This window comes from Anarhichas minor, unplaced genomic scaffold (genome assembly GCF_050575085.1).
Source record: "Anarhichas minor isolate MPS153535 unplaced genomic scaffold, ASM5057508v1 ptg000055l, whole genome shotgun sequence".
NCBI lineage: Eukaryota > Metazoa > Chordata > Actinopteri > Perciformes > Anarhichadidae > Anarhichas > Anarhichas minor.
The window spans coordinates 1,796,978-1,818,006 of NW_027466501.1; the positions used below are offsets into that span (position 1 = coordinate 1,796,978).

Consider the following 21,029-nt stretch of genomic DNA (forward strand, 5'->3'; position numbering starts at 1 on the left):
TCATATCTGAAGAGGGGGCACCCAGAGTTGAACTGGGGACCTCTTGATCTGCAGTCAAATGCTCTACCGCTGAGCTATACCCCCAATTGTTTTTGATATGTTCAGTCTGCGGGCCACTCTGTTGGACTACAGACGGGTGGCTCTGCTGGAGGCAGTCTGCACCTGCGGTGGAATGTACTGGTGATGGCGTAAACCGTCATTGCAGCCACTTTTGTCCTGCAATGTGGTAAAAGTTGTTTTTGTCCAACATAAAACAGCTAGAATAAAAGCTTAGGGGAATATTGTTTTCCTTTTTGAACATGTTGAAACAGGGAATCAACCACTTCCATAAAGACTAGTGCTTCTGAAACTTCTAATATCTGTAGAGGGGGCACCCAGAGTTGAACTGGGGACCTCTTGATCTGCAGTCAAATGCTCTACCACTGAGCTATACCCCCAATTGTTTTTGATATGTTCAGTCTGCGGGCCACTCTGTTGGACTACAGACGGGTGGCTCTGCTGGAGGCAGTCTGCAACTGCGATGGAATGGAATGTTGACAGAGTAGACTGTCATTGCAGCCACCTTTGACCTGCAATGTGGTAAAAGTTGTTTTTGTCCGAAATAAAACAGCTAGAATAAAATCTTAAGGCAATAGTGTTTTCCTTTTTGAACAAGGGAAAGATGAGCTTTTTGAAACTGGGTATCAGCCACTTTTATAAAGACTAGTGCTTCTGAAACTTCTCATATCTGAAGAGGGGGCACCCAGAGTTGAACTGGGGACCTCTTGATCTGCAGTCAAATGCTCTACCACTGAGCTATACCCCCAACTAGTTTCGATAAGTTCAGTCTGCTGGCCACTCTGTTGGACTACAGACGGGTGGCTCTGCTGGAGGAAGTCTGCACCTGCGGTGGAATGTACTGGTGATGGCGTAAACTGTCATTGCAGCCACTTTTGGCCTGCAATGTGGTAAAAGTTGTTTTTGTCCAACATAAAACAGCTAGAATAAAAGCTTAATGGAATATTGTTTTCCTTTTTGAACATGTTGAAACAGGGAATCAACCACTTCCATAAAGACTAGTGCTTCTGAAACTTCTAATATCTGTAGAGGGGGCACCCAGAGTTGAACTGGGGACCTCTTGATCTGCAGTCAAATGCTCTACCACTGAGCTATACCCCCAATTGTTTTTGATATGTTCAGTCTGCGGGCCACTCTGTTGGACTACAGACGGGTGGCTCTGCTGGAGGCAGTCTGCAACTGCGATGGAATGGAATGTTGACAGAGTAGACTGTCATTGCAGCCACCTTTGACCTGCAATGTGGTAAAAGTTGTTTTTGTCCGAAATAAAACAGCTAGAATAAAATCTTAAGGCAATAGTGTTTTCCTTTTTGAACAAGGGAAAGATGAGCTTTTTGAAACTGGGTATCAGCCACTTTTATAAAGACTAGTGCTTCTGAAACTTCTCATATCTGAAGAGGGGGCACCCAGAGTTGAACTGGGGACCTCTTGATCTGCAGTCAAATGCTCTACCACTGAGCTATACCCCCAACTAGTTTTGATAAGTTCAGTCTGCTGGCCACTCTGTTGGACTACAGACGGGTGGCTCTGCTGGAGGCAGTCTGCAACTGCGATGGAATGGAATGTTGACAGAGTAGACTGTCATTGCAGCCACCTTTGACCTGCAATGTGGTAAAAGTTGTTTTTGTCCGAAATAAAACAGCTAGAATAAAATCTTAAGGCAATAGTGTTTTCCTTTTTGAACAAGGGAAAGATGAGATTTTTGAAACTGGGTATCAGCCACTTTTATAAAGACTAGTGCTTCTGAAACTTCTCATATCTGAAGAGGGGGCACCCAGAGTTGAACTGGGGACCTCTTGATCTGCAGTCAAATGCTCTACCACTGAGCTATACCCCCAACTAGTTTTGATAAGTTCAGTCTGCTGGCCACTCTGTTGGATTACAGACGGGTGGCTCTGCTGGAGGAAGTCTGCACCTGCGGTGGAATGTACTGGTGATGGCGTAAACTGTCATTGCAGCCACTTTTGGCCTGCAATGTGGTAAAAGTTGTTTTTGTCCAACATAAAACAGCTAGAATAAAAGCTTAATGGAATATTGTTTTCCTTTTTGAACATGTTGAAACAGGGAATCAACCACTTCCATAAAGACTAGTGCTTCTGAAACTTCTAATATCTGTAGAGGGGGCACCCAGAGTTGAACTGGGGACCTCTTGATCTGCAGTCAAATGCTCTACCACTGAGCTATACCCCCAATTGTTTTTGATATGTTCAGTCTGCGGGCCACTCTGTTGGACTACAGACGGGTGGCTCTGCTGGAGGCAGTCTGCAACTGCGATGGAATGGAATGTTGACAGAGTAGACTGTCATTGCAGCCACCTTTGACCTGCAATGTGGTAAAAGTTGTTTTTGTCCGAAATAAAACAGCTAGAATAAAATCTTAAGGCAATAGTGTTTTCCTTTTTGAACAAGGGAAAGATGAGCTTTTTGAAACTGGGTATCAGCCACTTTTATAAAGACTAGTGCTTCTGAAACTTCTCATATCTGAAGAGGGGGCACCCAGAGTTGAACTGGGGACCTCTTGATCTGCAGTCAAATGCTCTACCACTGAGCTATACCCCCAACTAGTTTTGATAAGTTCAGTCTGCTGGCCACTCTGTTGGACTACAGACGGGTGGCTCTGCTGGAGGCAGTCTGCAACTGCGATGGAATGGAATGTTGACAGAGTAGACTGTCATTGCAGCCACCTTTGACCTGCAATGTGGTAAAAGTTGTTTTTGTCCGAAATAAAACAGCTAGAATAAAATCTTAAGGCAATAGTGTTTTCCTTTTTGAACAAGGGAAAGATGAGATTTTTGAAACTGGGTATCAGCCACTTTTATAAAGACTGGTGCTTCTGAAACTTCTCATATCTGAAGAGGGGGCACCCAGAGTTGAACTGGGGACCTCTTGATCTGCAGTCAAATGCTCTACCACTGAGCTATACCCCCAACTAGTTTTGATAAGTTCAGTCTGCTGGCCACTCTGTTGGATTACAGACGGGTGGCTCTGCTGGAGGAAGTCTGCACCTGCGGTGGAATGTACTGGTGATGGCGTAAACTGTCATTGCAGCCACTTTTGGCCTGCAATGTGGTAAAAGTTGTTTTTGTCCAACATAAAACAGCTAGAATAAAAGCTTAATGGAATATTGTTTTCCTTTTTGAACATGTTGAAACAGGGAATCAACCACTTCCATAAAGACTAGTGCTTCTGAAACTTCTAATATCTGTAGAGGGGGCACCCAGAGTTGAACTGGGGACCTCTTGATCTGCAGTCAAATGCTCTACCACTGAGCTATACCCCCAATTGTTTTTGATATGTTCAGTCTGCGGGCCACTCTGTTGGACTACAGACGGGTGGCTCTGCTGGAGGCAGTCTGCAACTGCGATGGAATGGAATGTTGACAGAGTAGACTGTCATTGCAGCCACCTTTGACCTGCAATGTGGTAAAAGTTGTTTTTGTCCGAAATAAAACAGCTAGAATAAAATCTTAAGGCAATAGTGTTTTCCTTTTTGAACAAGGGAAAGATGAGCTTTTTGAAACTGGGTATCAGCCACTTTTATAAAGACTAGTGCTTCTGAAACTTCTCATATCTGAAGAGGGGGCACCCAGAGTTGAACTGGGGACCTCTTGATCTGCAGTCAAATGCTCTACCACTGAGCTATACCCCCAACTAGTTTTGATAAGTTCAGTCTGCTGGCCACTCTGTTGGACTACAGACGGGTGGCTCTGCTGGAGGCAGTCTGCAACTGCGATGGAATGGAATGTTGACAGAGTAGACTGTCATTGCAGCCACCTTTGACCTGCAATGTGGTAAAAGTTGTTTTTGTCCGAAATAAAACAGCTAGAATAAAATCTTAAGGCAATAGTGTTTTCCTTTTTGAACAAGGGAAAGATGAGATTTTTGAAACTGGGTATCAGCCACTTTTATAAAGACTAGTGCTTCTGAAACTTCTCATATCTGAAGAGGGGGCACCCAGAGTTGAACTGGGGACCTCTTGATCTGCAGTCAAATGCTCTACCACTGAGCTATACCCCCAACTAGTTTTGATAAGTTCAGTCTGCTGGCCACTCTGTTGGATTACAGACGGGTGGCTCTGCTGGAGGAAGTCTGCACCTGCGGTGGAATGTACTGGTGATGGCGTAAACTGTCATTGCAGCCACTTTTGGCCTGCAATGTGGTAAAAGTTGTTTTTGTCCAACATAAAACAGCTAGAATAAAAGCTTAATGGAATATTGTTTTCCTTTTTGAACATGTTGAAACAGGGAATCAACCACTTCCATAAAGACTAGTGCTTCTGAAACTTCTAATATCTGTAGAGGGGGCACCCAGAGTTGAACTGGGGACCTCTTGATCTGCAGTCAAATGCTCTACCGCTGAGCTATACCCCCAATTCTTTTTGATATGTTCAGTCTGCGGGCCACTCTGTTGGACTACAGACAGCCACCTTTGACCTGCAATGTGGTAAAAGTTGTTTTTGTCCGAAATAAAACAGCTAGAATAAAATCTTAAGGCAATAGTGTTTTCCTTTTTGAACAAGGGAAAGATGAGCTTTTTGAAACTGGGTATCAGCCACTTTTATAAAGACTAGTGCTTCTGAAACTTCTCATATCTGAAGAGGGGGCACCCAGAGTTGAACTGGGGACCTCTTGATCTGCAGTCAAATGCTCTACCACTGAGCTATACCCCCAACTAGTTTTGATAAGTTCAGTCTGCTGGCCACTCTGTTGGACTACAGACGGGTGGCTCTGCTGGAGGCAGTCTGCAACTGCGATGGAATGGAATGTTGACAGAGTAGACTGTCATTGCAGCCACTTTTGACCTGCAATGTGGTAAAAGTTGTTTTTGTCCGAAATAAAACAACTAGAATAAAGTCTTAAGGCAATAGTGTTTTCCTTTTTGAACAAGGGAAAGATGAGCTTTTTGAAACTGGGTATCAGCCACTTTTATAAAGACTAGTGCTTCTGAAACTTCTCATATCTGAAGAGGGGGCACCCAGAGTTGAACTGGGGACCTCTTGATCTGCATTCAAATGCTCTACCACTGAGCTATACCCCCAACTAGTTTTGATAAGTTCAGTCTGCTGGCCACTCTGTTGGACTACAGACGGGTGGCTCTGCTGGAGGAAGTCTGCACCTGCGGTGGAATGTACTGGTGATGGCGTAAACTGTCATTGCAGCCACTTTTGGCCTGCAATGTGGTAAAAGTTGTTTTTGTCCAACATAAAACAGCTAGAATAAAAGCTTAATGGAATATTGTTTTCCTTTTTGAACATGTTGAAACAGGGAATCAACCACTTCCATAAAGACTAGTGCTTCTGAAACTTCTAATATCTGTAGAGGGGGCACCCAGAGTTGAACTGGGGACCTCTTGATCTGCAGTCAAATGCTCTACCGCTGAGCTATACCCCCAATTCTTTTTGATATGTTCAGTCTGCGGGCCACTCTGTTGGACTACAGACGGGTGGCTCTGCTGGAGGCAGTCTGCAACTGCGATGGAATGGAATGTTGACAGAGTAGACTGTCATTGCAGCCACTTTTGACCTGCAATGTGGTAAAAGTTGTTTTTGTCCGAAATAAAACAGCTAGAATAAAATCTTAAGGCAATAGTGTTTTCCTTTTTGAACAAGGGAAAGATGAGCTTTTTGAAACTGGGAATCAGCCACTTTTATAAAGACTAGTGCTTCTGAAACTTCTCATATCTGAAGAGGGGGCACCCAGAGTTGAACTGGGGACCTCTTGATCTGCAGTCAAATGCTCTACCACTGAGCTATACCCCCAATTATTTTTGATAAGTTCAGTCTGTGGGCCACTCTGTTGGACTACAGATGGGTGGCTCTGCTGGAGGAAGTCTGCACCTGCGGTGGAATGTACTGGTGATGGCGTAAACCGTCATTGCAGCCACTTTTGTCCTGCAATGTGGTAAAAGTTGTTTTTGTCCAACATAAAACAGCTAGAATAAAAGCTTAATGGAATATTGTTTTCCTTTTTGAACATGTTGAAACAGGGAATCAACCACTTCCATAAAGACTAGTGCTTCTGAAACTTCTAATATCTGTAGAGGGGGCACCCAGAGTTGAACTGGGGACCTCTTGATCTGCAGTCAAATGCTCTACCACTGAGCTATACCCCCAATTGTTTTTGATATGTTCAGTCTGCGGGCCACTCTGTTGGACTACAGACGGGTGGCTCTGCTGGAGGCAGTCTGCAACTGCGATGGAATGGAATGTTGACAGAGTAGACTGTCATTGCAGCCACCTTTGACCTGCAATGTGGTAAAAGTTGTTTTTGTCCGAAATAAAACAGCTAGAATAAAATCTTAAGGCAATAGTGTTTTCCTTTTTGAACAAGGGAAAGATGAGCTTTTTGAAACTGGGTATCAGCCACTTTTATAAAGACTAGTGCTTCTGAAACTTCTCATATCTGAAGAGGGGGCACCCAGAGTTGAACTGGGGACCTCTTGATCTGCAGTCAAATGCTCTACCACTGAGCTATACCCCCAACTAGTTTTGATAAGTTCAGTCTGCTGGCCACTCTGTTGGACTACAGACGGGTGGCTCTGCTGGAGGCAGTCTGCAACTGCGATGGAATGGAATGTTGACAGAGTAGACTGTCATTGCAGCCACCTTTGACCTGCAATGTGGTAAAAGTTGTTTTTGTCCGAAATAAAACAGCTAGAATAAAATCTTAAGGCAATAGTGTTTTCCTTTTTGAACAAGGGAAAGATGAGATTTTTGAAACTGGGTATCAGCCACTTTTATAAAGACTAGTGCTTCTGAAACTTCTCATATCTGAAGAGGGGGCACCCAGAGTTGAACTGGGGACCTCTTGATCTGCAGTCAAATGCTCTACCACTGAGCTATACCCCCAACTAGTTTTGATAAGTTCAGTCTGCTGGCCACTCTGTTGGATTACAGACGGGTGGCTCTGCTGGAGGAAGTCTGCACCTGCGGTGGAATGTACTGGTGATGGCGTAAACTGTCATTGCAGCCACTTTTGGCCTGCAATGTGGTAAAAGTTGTTTTTGTCCAACATAAAACAGCTAGAATAAAAGCTTAATGGAATATTGTTTTCCTTTTTGAACATGTTGAAACAGGGAATCAACCACTTCCATAAAGACTAGTGCTTCTGAAACTTCTAATATCTGTAGAGGGGGCACCCAGAGTTGAACTGGGGACCTCTTGATCTGCAGTCAAATGCTCTACCGCTGAGCTATACCCCCAATTCTTTTTGATATGTTCAGTCTGCGGGCCACTCTGTTGGACTACAGACAGCCACCTTTGACCTGCAATGTGGTAAAAGTTGTTTTTGTCCGAAATAAAACAGCTAGAATAAAATCTTAAGGCAATAGTGTTTTCCTTTTTGAACAAGGGAAAGATGAGCCTTTTGAAACTGGGTATCAGCCACTTTTATAAAGACTAGTGCTTCTGAAACTTCTCATATCTGAAGAGGGGGCACCCAGAGTTGAACTGGGGACCTCTTGATCTGCAGTCAAATGCTCTACCACTGAGCTATACCCCCAACTAGTTTTGATAAGTTCAGTCTGCTGGCCACTCTGTTGGACTACAGACGGGTGGCTCTGCTGGAGGCAGTCTGCAACTGCGATGGAATGGAATGTTGACAGAGTAGACTGTCATTGCAGCCACTTTTGACCTGCAATGTGGTAAAAGTTGTTTTTGTCCGAAATAAAACAACTAGAATAAAGTCTTAAGGCAATAGTGTTTTCCTTTTTGAACAAGGGAAAGATGAGCTTTTTGAAACTGGGTATCAGCCACTTTTATAAAGACTAGTGCTTCTGAAACTTCTCATATCTGAAGAGGGGGCACCCAGAGTTGAACTGGGGACCTCTTGATCTGCATTCAAATGCTCTACCACTGAGCTATACCCCCAACTAGTTTTGATAAGTTCAGTCTGCTGGCCACTCTGTTGGACTACAGACGGGTGGCTCTGCTGGAGGAAGTCTGCACCTGCGGTGGAATGTACTGGTGATGGCGTAAACTGTCATTGCAGCCACTTTTGGCCTGCAATGTGGTAAAAGTTGTTTTTGTCCAACATAAAACAGCTAGAATAAAAGCTTAATGGAATATTGTTTTCCTTTTTGAACATGTTGAAACAGGGAATCAACCACTTCCATAAAGACTAGTGCTTCTGAAACTTCTAATATCTGTAGAGGGGGCACCCAGAGTTGAACTGGGGACCTCTTGATCTGCAGTCAAATGCTCTACCGCTGAGCTATACCCCCAATTCTTTTTGATATGTTCAGTCTGCGGGCCACTCTGTTGGACTACAGACGGGTGGCTCTGCTGGAGGCAGTCTGCAACTGCGATGGAATGGAATGTTGACAGAGTAGACTGTCATTGCAGCCACTTTTGACCTGCAATGTGGTAAAAGTTGTTTTTGTCCGAAATAAAACAGCTAGAATAAAATCTTAAGGCAATAGTGTTTTCCTTTTTGAACAAGGGAAAGATGAGCTTTTTGAAACTGGGAATCAGCCACTTTTATAAAGACTAGTGCTTCTGAAACTTCTCATATCTGAAGAGGGGGCACCCAGAGTTGAACTGGGGACCTCTTGATCTGCAGTCAAATGCTCTACCACTGAGCTATACCCCCAATTATTTTTGATAAGTTCAGTCTGTGGGCCACTCTGTTGGACTACAGATGGGTGGCTCTGCTGGAGGAAGTCTGCACCTGCGGTGGAATGTACTGGTGATGGCGTAAACCGTCATTGCAGCCACTTTTGTCCTGCAATGTGGTAAAAGTTGTTTTTGTCCAACATAAAACAGCTAGAATAAAAGCTTAGGGGAATATTGTTTTCCTTTTTGAACATGTTGAAACAGGGAATCAACCACTTCCATAAAGACTAGTGCTTCTGAAACTTCTAATATCTGTAGAGGGGGCACCCAGAGTTGAACTGGGGACCTCTTGATCTGCAGTCAAATGCTCTACCGCTGAGCTATACCCCCAATTCTTTTTGATATGTTCAGTCTGCGGGCCACTCTGTTGGACTACAGACGGGTGGCTCTGCTGGAGGCAGTCTGCAACTGCGATGGAATGGAATGTTGACAGAGTAGACTGTCATTGCAGCCACTTTTGACCTGCAATGTGGTAAAAGTTGTTTTTGTCCGAAATAAAACAGCTAGAATAAAATCTTAAGGCAATAGTGTTTTCCTTTTTGAACAAGGGAAAGATGAGCTTTTTGAAACTGGGAATCAGCCACTTTTATAAAGACTAGTGCTTCTGAAACTTCTCATATCTGAAGAGGGGGCACCCAGAGTTGAACTGGGGACCTCTTGATCTGCAGTCAAATGCTCTACCACTGAGCTATACCCCCAATTATTTTTGATAAGTTCAGTCTGTGGGCCACTCTGTTGGACTACAGATGGGTGGCTCTGCTGGAGGAAGTCTGCACCTGCGGTGGAATGTACTGGTGATGGCGTAAACCGTCATTGCAGCCACTTTTGTCCTGCAATGTGGTAAAAGTTGTTTTTGTCCAACATAAAACAGCTAGAATAAAAGCTTAGGGGAATATTGTTTTCCTTTTTGAACATGTTGAAACAGGGAATCAACCACTTCCATAAAGACTAGTGCTTCTGAAACTTCTAATATCTGTAGAGGGGGCATCCAGAGCTAAACTGGGGACCTCTTGATCTGCAGTCAAATGCTCTACCACTGAGCTATACCCCCAACTAGTTTTGATAAGTTCAGTCTGCTGGCCACTCTGTTGGACGACAGACGGGTGGCTCTGCTGGAGGCAGTCTGCAACTGCGATGGAATGGAATGTTGACAGAGTAGACTGTCATTGCAGCCACTTTTGACCTGCAATGTGGTAAAAGTTGTTTTTGTCCGAAATAAAACAGCTAGAATAAAATCTTAAGGCAATAGTGTTTTCCTTTTTGAACAAGGGAAAGATGAGCTTTTTGAAACTGGGTATCAGCCACTTTTATAAAGACTAGTGCTTCTGAAACTTCTCATATCTGAAGAGGGGGCACCCAGAGTTGAACTGGGGACCTCTTGATCTGCAGTCAAATGCTCTACCACTGAGCTATACCCCCAACTAGTTTTGATAAGTTCAGTCTGCTGGCCACTCTGTTGGACTACAGACGGGTGGCTCTGCTGGAGGCAGTCTGCAACTGCGATGGAATGGAATGTTGACAGAGTAGACTGTCATTGCAGCCACCTTTGACCTGCAATGTGGTAAAAGTTGTTTTTGTCCGAAATAAAACAGCTAGAATAAAATCTTAAGGCAATAGTGTTTTCCTTTTTGAACAAGGGAAAGATGAGCTTTTTGAAACTGGGTATCAGCCACTTTTATAAAGACTAGTGCTTCTGAAACTTCTCATATCTGAAGAGGGGGCACCCAGAGTTGAACTGGGGACCTCTTGATCTGCAGTCAAATGCTCTACCACTGAGCTATACCCCCAACTAGTTTTGATAAGTTCAGTCTGCTGGCCACTCTGTTGGACTACAGACGGGTGGCTCTGCTGGAGGAAGTCTGCACCTGCGGTGGAATGTACTGGTGATGGCGTAAACTGTCATTGCAGCCACTTTTGGCCTGCAATGTGGTAAAAGTTGTTTTTGTCCAACATAAAACAGCTAGAATAAAAGCTTAATGGAATATTGTTTTCCTTTTTGAACATGTTGAAACAGGGAATCAACCACTTCCATAAAGACTAGTGCTTCTGAAACTTCTAATATCTGTAGAGGGGGCACCCAGAGTTGAACTGGGGACCTCTTGATCTGCAGTCAAATGCTCTACCGCTGAGCTATACCCCCAATTCTTTTTGATATGTTCAGTCTGCGGGCCACTCTGTTGGACTACAGACGGGTGGCTCTGCTGGAGGCAGTCTGCAACTGCGATGGAATGGAATGTTGACAGAGTAGACTGTCATTGCAGCCACTTTTGACCTGCAATGTGGTAAAAGTTGTTTTTGTCCGAAATAAAACAGCTAGAATAAAATCTTAAGGCAATAGTGTTTTCCTTTTTGAACAAGGGAAAGATGAGCTTTTTGAAACTGGGAATCAGCCACTTTTATAAAGACTAGTGCTTCTGAAACTTCTCATATCTGAAGAGGGGGCACCCAGAGTTGAACTGGGGACCTCTTGATCTGCAGTCAAATGCTCTACCACTGAGCTATACCCCCAATTATTTTTGATAAGTTCAGTCTGTGGGCCACTCTGTTGGACTACAGATGGGTGGCTCTGCTGGAGGAAGTCTGCACCTGCGGTGGAATGTACTGGTGATGGCGTAAACCGTCATTGCAGCCACTTTTGTCCTGCAATGTGGTAAAAGTTGTTTTTGTCCAACATAAAACAGCTAGAATAAAAGCTTAGGGGAATATTGTTTTCCTTTTTGAACATGTTGAAACAGGGAATCAACCACTTCCATAAAGACTAGTGCTTCTGAAACTTCTAATATCTGTAGAGGGGGCACCCAGAGTTGAACTGGGGACCTCTTGATCTGCAGTCAAATGCTCTACCGCTGAGCTATACCCCCAATTCTTTTTGATATGTTCAGTCTGCGGGCCACTCTGTTGGACTACAGACGGGTGGCTCTGCTGGAGGCAGTCTGCAACTGCGATGGAATGGAATGTTGACAGAGTAGACTGTCATTGCAGCCACTTTTGACCTGCAATGTGGTAAAAGTTGTTTTTGTCCGAAATAAAACAGCTAGAATAAAATCTTAAGGCAATAGTGTTTTCCTTTTTGAACAAGGGAAAGATGAGCTTTTTGAAACTGGGAATCAGCCACTTTTATAAAGACTAGTGCTTCTGAAACTTCTCATATCTGAAGAGGGGGCACCCAGAGTTGAACTGGGGACCTCTTGATCTGCAGTCAAATGCTCTACCACTGAGCTATACCCCCAATTATTTTTGATAAGTTCAGTCTGTGGGCCACTCTGTTGGACTACAGATGGGTGGCTCTGCTGGAGGAAGTCTGCACCTGCGGTGGAATGTACTGGTGATGGCGTAAACCGTCATTGCAGCCACTTTTGTCCTGCAATGTGGTAAAAGTTGTTTTTGTCCAACATAAAACAGCTAGAATAAAAGCTTAGGGGAATATTGTTTTCCTTTTTGAACATGTTGAAACAGGGAATCAACCACTTCCATAAAGACTAGTGCTTCTGAAACTTCTAATATCTGTAGAGGGGGCATCCAGAGCTAAACTGGGGACCTCTTGATCTGCAGTCAAATGCTCTACCACTGAGCTATACCCCCAACTAGTTTTGATAAGTTCAGTCTGCTGGCCACTCTGTTGGACGACAGACGGGTGGCTCTGCTGGAGGCAGTCTGCAACTGCGATGGAATGGAATGTTGACAGAGTAGACTGTCATTGCAGCCACTTTTGACCTGCAATGTGGTAAAAGTTGTTTTTGTCCGAAATAAAACAGCTAGAATAAAATCTTAAGGCAATAGTGTTTTCCTTTTTGAACAAGGGAAAGATGAGCTTTTTGAAACTGGGTATCAGCCACTTTTATAAAGACTAGTGCTTCTGAAACTTCTCATATCTGAAGAGGGGGCACCCAGAGTTGAACTGGGGACCTCTTGATCTGCAGTCAAATGCTCTACCACTGAGCTATACCCCCAACTAGTTTTGATAAGTTCAGTCTGCTGGCCACTCTGTTGGACTACAGACGGGTGGCTCTGCTGGAGGCAGTCTGCAACTGCGATGGAATGGAATGTTGACAGAGTAGACTGTCATTGCAGCCACCTTTGACCTGCAATGTGGTAAAAGTTGTTTTTGTCCGAAATAAAACAGCTAGAATAAAATCTTAAGGCAATAGTGTTTTCCTTTTTGAACAAGGGAAAGATGAGCTTTTTGAAACTGGGTATCAGCCACTTTTATAAAGACTAGTGCTTCTGAAACTTCTCATATCTGAAGAGGGGGCACCCAGAGTTGAACTGGGGACCTCTTGATCTGCAGTCAAATGCTCTACCACTGAGCTATACCCCCAACTAGTTTTGATAAGTTCAGTCTGCTGGCCACTCTGTTGGACTACAGACGGGTGGCTCTGCTGGAGGCAGTCTGCAACTGCGATGGAATGGAATGTTGACAGAGCAGACTGTCATTGCAGCCACCTTTGACCTGCAATGTGGTAAAAGTTGTTTTTGTCCGAAATAAAACAGCTAGAATAAAATCTTAAGGCAATAGTGTTTTCCTTTTTGAACAAGGGAAAGATGAGCTTTTTGAAACTGGGTATCAGCCACTTTTATAAAGACTAGTGCTTCTGAAACTTCTCATATCTGAAGAGGGGGCACCCAGAGTTGAACTGGGGACCTCTTGATCTGCAGTCAAATGCTCTACCACTGAGCTATACCCCCAACTAGTTTTGATAAGTTCAGTCTGCTGGCCACTCTGTTGGACTACAGACGGGTGGCTCTGCTGGAGGAAGTCTGCACCTGCGGTGGAATGTACTGGTGATGGCGTAAACTGTCATTGCAGCCACTTTTGGCCTGCAATGTGGTAAAAGTTGTTTTTGTCCAACATAAAACAGCTAGAATAAAAGCTTAATGGAATATTGTTTTCCTTTTTGAACATGTTGAAACAGGGAATCAACCACTTCCATAAAGACTAGTGCTTCTGAAACTTCTAATATCTGTAGAGGGGGCACCCAGAGTTGAACTGGTGACCTCTTGATCTGCAGTCAAATGCTCTACCGCTGAGCTATACCCCCAAATCTTTTTGATATGTTCAGTCTGCGGGCCACTCTGTTGGACTACAGACGGGTGGCTCTGCTGGAGGCAGTCTGCAACTGCGATGGAATGGAATGTTGACAGAGTAGACTGTCATTGCAGCCACTTTTGACCTGCAATGTGGTAAAAGTTGTTTTTGTCCGAAATAAAACAGCTAGAATAAAATCTTAAGGCAATAGTGTTTTCCTTTTTGAACAAGTGAAAGATGAGCTTTTTGAAACTGGGAATCAGCCACTTTTATAAAGACTAGTGCTTCTGAAACTTCTCATATCTGAAGAGGGGGCACCCAGAGTTGAACTGCGGACCTCTTGATCTGCAGTCAAATGCTCTACCACTGAGCTATACCCCCAACTAGTTTTGATAAGTTCAGTCTGCTGGCCACTCTGTTGGACTACAGACGGGTGGCTCTGCTGGAGGAAGTCTGCACCTGCGGTGGAATGTACTGGTGATGGCGTAAACTGTCATTGCAGCCACTTTTGGCCTGCAATGTGGTAAAAGTTGTTTTTCTCCAACATAAAACAGCTAGAATAAAAGCTTAATGGAATATTGTTTTCCTTTTTGAACATGTTGAAACAGGGAATCAACCACTTCCATAAAGACTAGTGCTTCTGAAACTTCTAATATCTGTAGAGGGGGCACCCAGAGTTGAACTGGGGACCTCTTGATCTGCAGTCAAATGCTCTACCGCTGAGCTATACCCCCAATTGTTTTTGATATGTTCAGTCTGCGGGCCACTCTGTTGGACTACAGACGGGTGGCTCTGCTGGAGGCAGTCTGCAACTGCGATGGAATGGAATGTTGACAGAGTAGACTGTCATTGCAGCCACTTTTGACCTGCAATGTGGTAAAAGTTGTTTTTGTCCGAAATAAAACAGCTAGAATAAAATCTTAAGGCAATAGTGTTTTCCTTTTTGAACAAGGGAAAGATAAGCATTTTGAAACTGGGAATCAGCCACTTTTATAAAGACTAGTGCTTCTGAAACTTCTCATATCTGAAGAGGGGGCACCCAGAGTTGAACTGGGGACCTCTTGATCTACAGTCAAATGCTCTACCACTGAGCTATACCCCCAATTATTTTTGATAAGTTCAGTCTGTGGGCCACTCTGTTGGACTACAGATGGGTGGCTCTGCTGGAGGAAGTCTGCACCTGCGGTGGAATGTACTGGTGATGGCGTAAACCGTCATTGCAGCCACTTTTGTCCTGCAATGTGGTAAAAGTTGTTTTTGTCCAACATAAAACAGCTAGAATAAAAGCTTAGGGGAATATTGTTTTCCTTTTTGAACATGTTGAAACAGGGAATCAACCACTTCCATAAAGACTAGTGCTTCTGAAACTTCTAATATTTGTAGAGGGGGCACCCAGAGTTGAACTGGGGACCTCTTGATCTGCAGTCAAATGCTCTACCGCTGAGCTATACCCCCAATTCTTTTTGATATGTTCAGTCTGCGGGCCACTCTGTTGGACTACAGACGGGTGGCTCTGCTGGAGGCAGTCTGCAACTGCGATGGAATGGAATGTTGACAGAGTAGACTGTCATTGCAGCCACCTTTGACCTGCAATGTGGTAAAAGTTGTTTTTGTCCGAAATAAAACAGCTAGAATAAAATCTTAAGGCAATAGTGTTTTCCTTTTTGAACAAGTGAAAGATGAGCTTTTTGAAACTGGGAATCAGCCACTTTTATAAAGACTAGTGCTTCTGAAACTTCTCATATCTGAAGAGGGGGCACCCAGAGTTGAACTGCGGACCTCTTGATCTGCAGTCAAATGCTCTACCACTGAGCTATACCCCCAACTAGTTTTGATAAGTTCAGTCTGCTGGCCACTCTGTTGGACTACAGACGGGTGGCTCTGCTGGAGGAAGTCTGCACCTGCGGTGGAATGTACTGGTGATGGCGTAAACTGTCATTGCAGCCACTTTTGGCCTGCAATGTGGTAAAAGTTGTTTTTGTCCAACATAAAACAGCTAGAATAAAAGCTTAATGGAATATTGTTTTCCTTTTTGAACATGTTGAAACAGGGAATCAACCACTTCCATAAAGACTAGTGCTTCTGAAACTTCTAATATCTGTAGAGGGGGCACCCAGAGTTGAACTGGGGACCTCTTGATCTGCAGTCAAATGCTCTACCGCTGAGCTATACCCCCAATTGTTTTTGATATGTTCAGTCTGCGGGCCACTCTGTTGGACTACAGACGGGTGGCTCTGCTGGAGGCAGTCTGCAACTGCGATGGAATGGAATGTTGACAGAGTAGACTGTCATTGCAGCCACTTTTGACCTGCAATGTGGTAAAAGTTGTTTTTGTCCGAAATAAAACAGCTAGAATAAAATCTTAAGGCAATAGTGTTTTCCTTTTTGAACAAGGGAAAGATAAGCATTTTGAAACTGGGAATCAGCCACTTTTATAAAGACTAGTGCTTCTGAAACTTCTCATATCTGAAGAGGGGGCACCCAGAGTTGAACTGGGGACCTCTTGATCTACAGTCAAATGCTCTACCACTGAGCTATACCCCCAATTATTTTTGATAAGTTCAGTCTGTGGGCCACTCTGTTGGACTACAGATGGGTGGCTCTGCTGGAGGAAGTCTGCACCTGCGGTGGAATGTACTGGTGATGGCGTAAACCGTCATTGCAGCCACTTTTGTCCTGCAATGTGGTAAAAGTTGTTTTTGTCCAACATAAAACAGCTAGAATAAAAGCTTAGGGGAATATTGTTTTCCTTTTTGAACATGTTGAAACAGGGAATCAACCACTTCCATAAAGACTAGTGCTTCTGAAACTTCTAATATTTGTAGAGGGGGCACCCAGAGTTGAACTGGGGACCTCTTGATCTGCAGTCAAATGCTCTACCGCTGAGCTATACCCCCAATTCTTTTTGATATGTTCAGTCTGCGGGCCACTCTGTTGGACTACAGACGGGTGGCTCTGCTGGAGGCAGTCTGCAACTGCGATGGAATGGAATGTTGACAGAGTAGACTGTCATTGCAGCCACCTTTGACCTGCAATGTGGTAAAAGTTGTTTTTGTCCGAAATAAAACAGCTAGAATAAAATCTTAAGGCAATAGTGTTTTCCTTTTTGAACAAGGGAAAGATGAGCTTTTTGAAACTGGGTATCAGCCACTTTTATAAAGACTAGTGCTTCTGAAACTTCTCATATCTGAAGAGGGGGCACCCAGAGTTGAACTGGGGACCTCTTGATCTGCAGTCAAATGCTCTACCACTGAGCTATACCCCCAACTAGTTTTGATAAGTTCAGTCTGCTGGCCACTCTGTTGGACTACAGACGGGTGGCTCTGCTGGAGGCAGTCTGCAACTGCGATGGAATGGAATGTTGACAGAGTAGACTGTCATTGCAGCCACCTTTGACCTGCAATGTGGTAAAAGTTGTTTTTGTCCGAAATAAAACAGCTAGAATAAAATCTTAAGGCAATAGTGTTTTCCTTTTTGAACAAGGGAAAGATGAGATTTTTGAAACTGGGTATCAGCCACTTTTATAAAGACTAGTGCTTCTGAAACTTCTCATATCTGAAGAGGGGGCACCCAGAGTTGAACTGCGGACCTCTTGATCTGCAGTCAAATGCTCTACCACTGAGCTATACCCCCAACTAGTTTTGATAAGTTCAGTCTGCTGGCCACTCTGTTGGACTACAGACGGGTGGCTCTGCTGGAGGAAGTCTGCACCTGCGGTGGAATGTACTGGTGATGGCGTAAACTGTCATTGCAGCCACTTTTGGCCTGCAATGTGGTAAAAGTTGTTTTTGTCCAACATAAAACAGCTAGAATAAAAGCTTAATGGAATATTGTTTTCCTTTTTGAACATGTTGAAACAGGGAATCAACCACTTCCATAAAGACTAGTGCTTCTGAAACTTCTAATATCTGTAGAGGGGGCACCCAGAGTTGAACTGGGGACCTCTTGATCTGCAGTCAAATGCTCTACCGCTGAGCTATACCCCCAATTGTTTTTGATATGTTCAGTCTGCGGGCCACTCTGTTGGACTACAGACGGGTGGCTCTGCTGGAGGCAGTCTGCAACTGCGATGGAATGGAATGTTGACAGAGTAGACTGTCATTGCAGCCACTTTTGACCTGCAATGTGGTAAAAGTTGTTTTTGTCCGAAATAAAACAGCTAGAATAAAATCTTAAGGCAATAGTGTTTTCCTTTTTGAACAAGGGAAAGATAAGCATTTTGAAACTGGGAATCAGCCACTTTTATAAAGACTAGTGCTTCTGAAACTTCTCATATCTGAAGAGGGGGCACCCAGAGTTGAACTGGGGACCTCTTGATCTACAGTCAAATGCTCTACCACTGAGCTATACCCCCAATTATTTTTGATAAGTTCAGTCTGTGGGCCACTCTGTTGGACTACAGATGGGTGGCTCTGCTGGAGGAAGTCTGCACCTGCGGTGGAATGTACTGGTGATGGCGTAAACCGTCATTGCAGCCACTTTTGTCCTGCAATGTGGTAAAAGTTGTTTTTGTCCAACATAAAACAGCTAGAATAAAAGCTTAGGGGAATATTGTTTTCCTTTTTGAACATGTTGAAACAGGGAATCAACCACTTCCATAAAGACTAGTGCTTCTGAAACTTCTAATATTTGTAGAGGGGGCACCCAGAGTTGAACTGGGGACCTCTTGATCTGCAGTCAAATGCTCTACCGCTGAGCTATACCCCCAATTCTTTTTGATATGTTCAGTCTGCGGGCCACTCTGTTGGACTACAGACGGGTGGCTCTGCTGGAGGCAGTCTGCAACTGCGATGGAATGGAATGTTGACAGAGTAGACTGTCATTGCAGCCACCTTTGACCTGCAATGTGGTAAAAGTTGTTTTTGTCCGAAATAAAACAGCTAGAATAAAATCTTAAGGCAATAGTGTTTTCCTTTTTGAACAAGTGAAAGATGAGCTTTTTGAAACTGGGAATCAGCCACTTTTATAAAGACTAGTGCTTCTGAAACTTCTCATATCTGAAGAGGGGGCACCCAGAGTTGAACTGCGGACCTCTTGATCTGCAGTCAAATGCTCTACCACTGAGCTATACCCCCAACTAGTTTTGATAAGTTCAGTCTGCTGGCCACTCTGTTGGACTACAGACGGGTGGCTCTGCTGGAGGAAGTCTGCACCTGCGGTGGAATGTACTGGTGATGGCGTAAACTGTCATTGCAGCCACTTTTGGCCTGCAATGTGGTAAAAGTTGTTTTTGTCCAACATAAAACAGCTAGAATAAAAGCTTAATGGAATATTGTTTTCCTTTTTGAACATGTTGAAACAGGGAATCAACCACTTCCATAAAGACTAGTGCTTCTGAAACTTCTAATATCTGTAGAGGGGGCACCCAGAGTTGAACTGGGGACCTCTTGATCTGCAGTCAAATGCTCTACCGCTGAGCTATACCCCCAATTGTTTTTGATATGTTCAGTCTGCGGGCCACTCTGTTGGACTACAGACGGGTGGCTCTGCTGGAGGCAGTCTGCAACTGCGATGGAATGGAATGTTGACAGAGTAGACTGTCATTGCAGCCACTTTTGACCTGCAATGTGGTAAAAGTTGTTTTTGTCCGAAATAAAACAGCTAGAATAAAATCTTAAGGCAATAGTGTTTTCCTTTTTGAACAAGGGAAAGATAAGCATTTTGAAACTGGGAATCAGCCACTTTTATAAAGACTAGTGCTTCTGAAACTTCTCATATCTGAAGAGGGGGCACCCAGAGTTGAACTGGGGACCTCTTGATCTACAGTCAAATGCTCTACCACTGAGCTATACCCCCAATTATTTTTGATAAGTTCAGTCTGTGGGCCACTCTGTTGGACTACAGATGGGTGGCTCTGCTGGAGGAAGTCTGCACCTGCGGTGGAATGTACTGGTGATGGCGTAAACCGTCATTGCAGCCACTTTTGTCCTGCAATGTGGTAAAAGTTGTTTTTGTCCAACATAAAACAGCTAGAATAAAAGCTTAGGGGAATATTGTTTTCCTTTTTGAACATGTTGAAACAGGGAATCAACCACTTCCATAAAGACTAGTGCTTCTGAAACTTCTAATATTTGTAGAGGGGGCACCCAGAGTTGAACTGGGGACCTCTTGATCTGCAGTCAAATGCTCTACCGCTGAGCTATACCCCCAATTCTTTTTGATATGTTCAGTCTGCGGGCCACTCTGTTGGACTACAGACGGGTGGCTCTGCTGGAGGCAGTCTGCAACTGCGATGGAATGGAATGTTGACAGAGTAGACTGTCATTGCAGCCACCTTTGACCTGCAATGTGGTAAAAGTTGTTTTTGTCCGAAATAAAACAGCTAGAATAAAATCTTAAGGCAATAGTGTTTTCCTTTTTGAACAAGGGAAAGATGAGCTTTTTGAAACTGGGTATCAGCCACTTTTATAAAGACTAGTGCTTCTGAAACTTCTCATATCTGAAGAGGGGGCACCCAGAGTTGAACTGGGGACCTCTTGATCTGCAGTCAAATGCTCTACCACTGAGCTATACCCCCAACTAGTTTTGATAAGTTCAGTCTGCTGGCCACTCTGTTGGACTACAGACGGGTGGCTCTGCTGGAGGCAGTCTGCAACTGCGATGGAATGGAATGTTGACAGAGTAGACTGTCATTGCAGCCACCTTTGACCTGCAATGTGGTAAAAGTTGTTTTTGTCCGAAATAAAACAGCTAGAATAAAATCTTAAGGCAATAGTGTTTTCCTTTTTGAACAAGGGAAAGATGAGATTTTTGAAACTGGGTATCAGCCACTTTTATAAAGACTAGTGCTTCTGAAACTTCTCATATCTGAAGAGGGGGCACCCAGAGTTGAACTGCGGACCTCTTGATCTGCAGTCAAATGCTCTACCACTGAGCTATACCCCCAACTAGTTTTGATAAGTTCAGTCTGCTGGCCACTCTGTTGGACTACAGACGGGTGGCTCTGCTGGAGGAAGTCTGCACCTGCGGTGGAATGTACTGGTGATGGCGTAAACTGTCATTGCAGCCACTTTTGGCCTGCAATGTGGTAAAAGTTGTTTTTGTCCAACATAAAACAGCTAGAATAAAAGCTTAATGGAATATTGTTTTCCTTTTTGAACATGTTGAAACAGGGAATCAACCACTTCCATAAAGACTAGTGCTTCTGAAACTTCTAATATCTGTAGAGGGGGCACCCAGAGTTGAACTGGGGACCTCTTGATCTGCAGTCAAATGCTCTACCGCTGAGCTATACCCCCAATTGTTTTTGATATGTTCAGTCTGCGGGCCACTCTGTTGGACTACAGACGGGTGGCTCTGCTGGAGGCAGTCTGCAACTGCGATGGAATGGAATGTTG

The 21,029-nt window shown here is 44.1% G+C and overlaps 53 non-coding genes across 53 annotated transcripts; all 53 read right to left on the bottom strand.

Annotated features, from left to right (window-relative positions):
- Nucleotides 1–12: 12 nt before the first annotated feature.
- On the bottom strand, nt 13–84 carry trnac-gca (transfer RNA cysteine (anticodon GCA)). Its single transcript has one exon. It is a non-coding gene; the product is annotated as a tRNA-Cys (tRNA).
- Nucleotides 85–365: 281 nt separating this feature from the next.
- Nucleotides 366–437, bottom strand: trnac-gca (transfer RNA cysteine (anticodon GCA)). Its single transcript has one exon. It is a non-coding gene; the product is annotated as a tRNA-Cys (tRNA).
- A 296-nt stretch (nt 438–733) lies between these two features.
- On the bottom strand, nt 734–805 carry trnac-gca (transfer RNA cysteine (anticodon GCA)). Its single transcript has one exon. It is a non-coding gene; the product is annotated as a tRNA-Cys (tRNA).
- A 281-nt stretch (nt 806–1,086) lies between these two features.
- On the bottom strand, nt 1,087–1,158 carry trnac-gca (transfer RNA cysteine (anticodon GCA)). The gene has a single exon. It is a non-coding gene; the product is annotated as a tRNA-Cys (tRNA).
- A 296-nt stretch (nt 1,159–1,454) lies between these two features.
- On the bottom strand, nt 1,455–1,526 carry trnac-gca (transfer RNA cysteine (anticodon GCA)). Its single transcript has one exon. It is a non-coding gene; the product is annotated as a tRNA-Cys (tRNA).
- A 296-nt stretch (nt 1,527–1,822) lies between these two features.
- On the bottom strand, nt 1,823–1,894 carry trnac-gca (transfer RNA cysteine (anticodon GCA)). The gene has a single exon. It is a non-coding gene; the product is annotated as a tRNA-Cys (tRNA).
- Nucleotides 1,895–2,175: 281 nt separating this feature from the next.
- On the bottom strand, nt 2,176–2,247 carry trnac-gca (transfer RNA cysteine (anticodon GCA)). Its single transcript has one exon. It is a non-coding gene; the product is annotated as a tRNA-Cys (tRNA).
- A 296-nt stretch (nt 2,248–2,543) lies between these two features.
- trnac-gca (transfer RNA cysteine (anticodon GCA)) lies at nt 2,544–2,615 on the bottom strand. The gene has a single exon. It is a non-coding gene; the product is annotated as a tRNA-Cys (tRNA).
- Nucleotides 2,616–2,911: 296 nt separating this feature from the next.
- trnac-gca (transfer RNA cysteine (anticodon GCA)) lies at nt 2,912–2,983 on the bottom strand. Its single transcript has one exon. It is a non-coding gene; the product is annotated as a tRNA-Cys (tRNA).
- Nucleotides 2,984–3,264: 281 nt separating this feature from the next.
- Nucleotides 3,265–3,336, bottom strand: trnac-gca (transfer RNA cysteine (anticodon GCA)). The gene has a single exon. It is a non-coding gene; the product is annotated as a tRNA-Cys (tRNA).
- A 296-nt stretch (nt 3,337–3,632) lies between these two features.
- On the bottom strand, nt 3,633–3,704 carry trnac-gca (transfer RNA cysteine (anticodon GCA)). Its single transcript has one exon. It is a non-coding gene; the product is annotated as a tRNA-Cys (tRNA).
- A 296-nt stretch (nt 3,705–4,000) lies between these two features.
- On the bottom strand, nt 4,001–4,072 carry trnac-gca (transfer RNA cysteine (anticodon GCA)). Its single transcript has one exon. It is a non-coding gene; the product is annotated as a tRNA-Cys (tRNA).
- Nucleotides 4,073–4,353: 281 nt separating this feature from the next.
- Nucleotides 4,354–4,425, bottom strand: trnac-gca (transfer RNA cysteine (anticodon GCA)). The gene has a single exon. It is a non-coding gene; the product is annotated as a tRNA-Cys (tRNA).
- Nucleotides 4,426–4,652: 227 nt separating this feature from the next.
- Nucleotides 4,653–4,724, bottom strand: trnac-gca (transfer RNA cysteine (anticodon GCA)). Its single transcript has one exon. It is a non-coding gene; the product is annotated as a tRNA-Cys (tRNA).
- Nucleotides 4,725–5,020: 296 nt separating this feature from the next.
- On the bottom strand, nt 5,021–5,092 carry trnac-gca (transfer RNA cysteine (anticodon GCA)). The gene has a single exon. It is a non-coding gene; the product is annotated as a tRNA-Cys (tRNA).
- A 281-nt stretch (nt 5,093–5,373) lies between these two features.
- On the bottom strand, nt 5,374–5,445 carry trnac-gca (transfer RNA cysteine (anticodon GCA)). The gene has a single exon. It is a non-coding gene; the product is annotated as a tRNA-Cys (tRNA).
- Nucleotides 5,446–5,741: 296 nt separating this feature from the next.
- On the bottom strand, nt 5,742–5,813 carry trnac-gca (transfer RNA cysteine (anticodon GCA)). Its single transcript has one exon. It is a non-coding gene; the product is annotated as a tRNA-Cys (tRNA).
- Nucleotides 5,814–6,094: 281 nt separating this feature from the next.
- Nucleotides 6,095–6,166, bottom strand: trnac-gca (transfer RNA cysteine (anticodon GCA)). The gene has a single exon. It is a non-coding gene; the product is annotated as a tRNA-Cys (tRNA).
- Nucleotides 6,167–6,462: 296 nt separating this feature from the next.
- trnac-gca (transfer RNA cysteine (anticodon GCA)) lies at nt 6,463–6,534 on the bottom strand. The gene has a single exon. It is a non-coding gene; the product is annotated as a tRNA-Cys (tRNA).
- A 296-nt stretch (nt 6,535–6,830) lies between these two features.
- On the bottom strand, nt 6,831–6,902 carry trnac-gca (transfer RNA cysteine (anticodon GCA)). The gene has a single exon. It is a non-coding gene; the product is annotated as a tRNA-Cys (tRNA).
- A 281-nt stretch (nt 6,903–7,183) lies between these two features.
- Nucleotides 7,184–7,255, bottom strand: trnac-gca (transfer RNA cysteine (anticodon GCA)). Its single transcript has one exon. It is a non-coding gene; the product is annotated as a tRNA-Cys (tRNA).
- A 227-nt stretch (nt 7,256–7,482) lies between these two features.
- trnac-gca (transfer RNA cysteine (anticodon GCA)) lies at nt 7,483–7,554 on the bottom strand. Its single transcript has one exon. It is a non-coding gene; the product is annotated as a tRNA-Cys (tRNA).
- A 296-nt stretch (nt 7,555–7,850) lies between these two features.
- trnac-gca (transfer RNA cysteine (anticodon GCA)) lies at nt 7,851–7,922 on the bottom strand. Its single transcript has one exon. It is a non-coding gene; the product is annotated as a tRNA-Cys (tRNA).
- Nucleotides 7,923–8,203: 281 nt separating this feature from the next.
- Nucleotides 8,204–8,275, bottom strand: trnac-gca (transfer RNA cysteine (anticodon GCA)). The gene has a single exon. It is a non-coding gene; the product is annotated as a tRNA-Cys (tRNA).
- Nucleotides 8,276–8,571: 296 nt separating this feature from the next.
- Nucleotides 8,572–8,643, bottom strand: trnac-gca (transfer RNA cysteine (anticodon GCA)). Its single transcript has one exon. It is a non-coding gene; the product is annotated as a tRNA-Cys (tRNA).
- A 281-nt stretch (nt 8,644–8,924) lies between these two features.
- Nucleotides 8,925–8,996, bottom strand: trnac-gca (transfer RNA cysteine (anticodon GCA)). Its single transcript has one exon. It is a non-coding gene; the product is annotated as a tRNA-Cys (tRNA).
- A 296-nt stretch (nt 8,997–9,292) lies between these two features.
- trnac-gca (transfer RNA cysteine (anticodon GCA)) lies at nt 9,293–9,364 on the bottom strand. Its single transcript has one exon. It is a non-coding gene; the product is annotated as a tRNA-Cys (tRNA).
- A 649-nt stretch (nt 9,365–10,013) lies between these two features.
- Nucleotides 10,014–10,085, bottom strand: trnac-gca (transfer RNA cysteine (anticodon GCA)). The gene has a single exon. It is a non-coding gene; the product is annotated as a tRNA-Cys (tRNA).
- Nucleotides 10,086–10,381: 296 nt separating this feature from the next.
- On the bottom strand, nt 10,382–10,453 carry trnac-gca (transfer RNA cysteine (anticodon GCA)). The gene has a single exon. It is a non-coding gene; the product is annotated as a tRNA-Cys (tRNA).
- Nucleotides 10,454–10,734: 281 nt separating this feature from the next.
- Nucleotides 10,735–10,806, bottom strand: trnac-gca (transfer RNA cysteine (anticodon GCA)). Its single transcript has one exon. It is a non-coding gene; the product is annotated as a tRNA-Cys (tRNA).
- Nucleotides 10,807–11,102: 296 nt separating this feature from the next.
- On the bottom strand, nt 11,103–11,174 carry trnac-gca (transfer RNA cysteine (anticodon GCA)). Its single transcript has one exon. It is a non-coding gene; the product is annotated as a tRNA-Cys (tRNA).
- Nucleotides 11,175–11,455: 281 nt separating this feature from the next.
- trnac-gca (transfer RNA cysteine (anticodon GCA)) lies at nt 11,456–11,527 on the bottom strand. The gene has a single exon. It is a non-coding gene; the product is annotated as a tRNA-Cys (tRNA).
- Nucleotides 11,528–11,823: 296 nt separating this feature from the next.
- Nucleotides 11,824–11,895, bottom strand: trnac-gca (transfer RNA cysteine (anticodon GCA)). The gene has a single exon. It is a non-coding gene; the product is annotated as a tRNA-Cys (tRNA).
- A 649-nt stretch (nt 11,896–12,544) lies between these two features.
- trnac-gca (transfer RNA cysteine (anticodon GCA)) lies at nt 12,545–12,616 on the bottom strand. The gene has a single exon. It is a non-coding gene; the product is annotated as a tRNA-Cys (tRNA).
- Nucleotides 12,617–12,912: 296 nt separating this feature from the next.
- trnac-gca (transfer RNA cysteine (anticodon GCA)) lies at nt 12,913–12,984 on the bottom strand. The gene has a single exon. It is a non-coding gene; the product is annotated as a tRNA-Cys (tRNA).
- A 296-nt stretch (nt 12,985–13,280) lies between these two features.
- Nucleotides 13,281–13,352, bottom strand: trnac-gca (transfer RNA cysteine (anticodon GCA)). The gene has a single exon. It is a non-coding gene; the product is annotated as a tRNA-Cys (tRNA).
- Nucleotides 13,353–13,633: 281 nt separating this feature from the next.
- trnac-gca (transfer RNA cysteine (anticodon GCA)) lies at nt 13,634–13,705 on the bottom strand. The gene has a single exon. It is a non-coding gene; the product is annotated as a tRNA-Cys (tRNA).
- A 296-nt stretch (nt 13,706–14,001) lies between these two features.
- trnac-gca (transfer RNA cysteine (anticodon GCA)) lies at nt 14,002–14,073 on the bottom strand. Its single transcript has one exon. It is a non-coding gene; the product is annotated as a tRNA-Cys (tRNA).
- A 281-nt stretch (nt 14,074–14,354) lies between these two features.
- trnac-gca (transfer RNA cysteine (anticodon GCA)) lies at nt 14,355–14,426 on the bottom strand. The gene has a single exon. It is a non-coding gene; the product is annotated as a tRNA-Cys (tRNA).
- Nucleotides 14,427–14,722: 296 nt separating this feature from the next.
- Nucleotides 14,723–14,794, bottom strand: trnay-gua (transfer RNA tyrosine (anticodon GUA)). Its single transcript has one exon. It is a non-coding gene; the product is annotated as a tRNA-Tyr (tRNA).
- A 281-nt stretch (nt 14,795–15,075) lies between these two features.
- Nucleotides 15,076–15,147, bottom strand: trnac-gca (transfer RNA cysteine (anticodon GCA)). The gene has a single exon. It is a non-coding gene; the product is annotated as a tRNA-Cys (tRNA).
- A 649-nt stretch (nt 15,148–15,796) lies between these two features.
- On the bottom strand, nt 15,797–15,868 carry trnac-gca (transfer RNA cysteine (anticodon GCA)). Its single transcript has one exon. It is a non-coding gene; the product is annotated as a tRNA-Cys (tRNA).
- Nucleotides 15,869–16,164: 296 nt separating this feature from the next.
- On the bottom strand, nt 16,165–16,236 carry trnay-gua (transfer RNA tyrosine (anticodon GUA)). Its single transcript has one exon. It is a non-coding gene; the product is annotated as a tRNA-Tyr (tRNA).
- Nucleotides 16,237–16,517: 281 nt separating this feature from the next.
- trnac-gca (transfer RNA cysteine (anticodon GCA)) lies at nt 16,518–16,589 on the bottom strand. Its single transcript has one exon. It is a non-coding gene; the product is annotated as a tRNA-Cys (tRNA).
- A 296-nt stretch (nt 16,590–16,885) lies between these two features.
- Nucleotides 16,886–16,957, bottom strand: trnac-gca (transfer RNA cysteine (anticodon GCA)). The gene has a single exon. It is a non-coding gene; the product is annotated as a tRNA-Cys (tRNA).
- A 649-nt stretch (nt 16,958–17,606) lies between these two features.
- Nucleotides 17,607–17,678, bottom strand: trnac-gca (transfer RNA cysteine (anticodon GCA)). Its single transcript has one exon. It is a non-coding gene; the product is annotated as a tRNA-Cys (tRNA).
- A 296-nt stretch (nt 17,679–17,974) lies between these two features.
- Nucleotides 17,975–18,046, bottom strand: trnay-gua (transfer RNA tyrosine (anticodon GUA)). Its single transcript has one exon. It is a non-coding gene; the product is annotated as a tRNA-Tyr (tRNA).
- A 281-nt stretch (nt 18,047–18,327) lies between these two features.
- Nucleotides 18,328–18,399, bottom strand: trnac-gca (transfer RNA cysteine (anticodon GCA)). The gene has a single exon. It is a non-coding gene; the product is annotated as a tRNA-Cys (tRNA).
- A 649-nt stretch (nt 18,400–19,048) lies between these two features.
- Nucleotides 19,049–19,120, bottom strand: trnac-gca (transfer RNA cysteine (anticodon GCA)). Its single transcript has one exon. It is a non-coding gene; the product is annotated as a tRNA-Cys (tRNA).
- A 296-nt stretch (nt 19,121–19,416) lies between these two features.
- trnay-gua (transfer RNA tyrosine (anticodon GUA)) lies at nt 19,417–19,488 on the bottom strand. Its single transcript has one exon. It is a non-coding gene; the product is annotated as a tRNA-Tyr (tRNA).
- A 281-nt stretch (nt 19,489–19,769) lies between these two features.
- Nucleotides 19,770–19,841, bottom strand: trnac-gca (transfer RNA cysteine (anticodon GCA)). The gene has a single exon. It is a non-coding gene; the product is annotated as a tRNA-Cys (tRNA).
- A 296-nt stretch (nt 19,842–20,137) lies between these two features.
- On the bottom strand, nt 20,138–20,209 carry trnac-gca (transfer RNA cysteine (anticodon GCA)). Its single transcript has one exon. It is a non-coding gene; the product is annotated as a tRNA-Cys (tRNA).
- Nucleotides 20,210–20,858: 649 nt separating this feature from the next.
- Nucleotides 20,859–20,930, bottom strand: trnac-gca (transfer RNA cysteine (anticodon GCA)). Its single transcript has one exon. It is a non-coding gene; the product is annotated as a tRNA-Cys (tRNA).
- Between the last annotated feature and the right edge of the window lie 99 nt (nt 20,931–21,029).